This window comes from Etheostoma spectabile, chromosome 4 (genome assembly GCF_008692095.1).
Source record: "Etheostoma spectabile isolate EspeVRDwgs_2016 chromosome 4, UIUC_Espe_1.0, whole genome shotgun sequence".
In the NCBI taxonomy this organism is placed as follows: domain Eukaryota; kingdom Metazoa; phylum Chordata; class Actinopteri; order Perciformes; family Percidae; genus Etheostoma; species Etheostoma spectabile.
The window spans coordinates 33237017-33237566 of record NC_045736.1 but is presented as its reverse complement, the minus strand read 5'-3'; the positions used below and the strand labels follow the sequence as shown (position 1 = coordinate 33237566).

The 550-nt window shown below is 38.9% G+C and overlaps 1 protein-coding gene across 1 annotated transcript in view; it reads left to right on the top strand.

The window, feature by feature from the left end:
- LOC116687811 (polymeric immunoglobulin receptor) overlaps positions 1 to 550 on the top strand; it is a gene marked incomplete in the record, with an annotated part of 13335 nt that overhangs the window by 8576 nt on the left and 4209 nt on the right.

The window sequence follows — 550 nt, the reverse complement described above, 5'->3', positions numbered from 1 at the left end:
AGAGACGGATGGGTGGACTTCATCTGTCCAAACAATAAAAGATGTCAAAAAGTTGATCTAGTTAAGAAGGGCAGCCAACCAATCATACAAAGTACTCCAAAGAATGCGTGGCAGACCAAGGACAGATTTTCTGTGTACCGTGATGTAAAAAATAGTAATCTCAGAGTGGTCATCAGACAACTTCAACGAAGGGACTTTGGGGAGTACGAGTGTAAATGTGACCACAAAACTGGAAGTGATGATGTGGAGTTGAAAGTTGGTAAGAAATGCTGCTTCTTCTTATAACTGTCTCTCATGTCCTTTGTTAAAGCACTTTGTAACTGTGTTAAAGAGTATCTCCAACCTCAGATAACTAAGGTATCAACATGTCCACTTAGACTCTTCTAAATCAAGTCTTCATCTACAAAACTAACCAAATGACAGATAATGGAAATCATTTTGCCATAGAGCACATAGTACCAGGCATGACAAGAACATATAATGGACAGATCCTTTTTATTTACAGATATCAGCTGCCAGACCCCATTTATTCAAACTGGGTACAGAACAG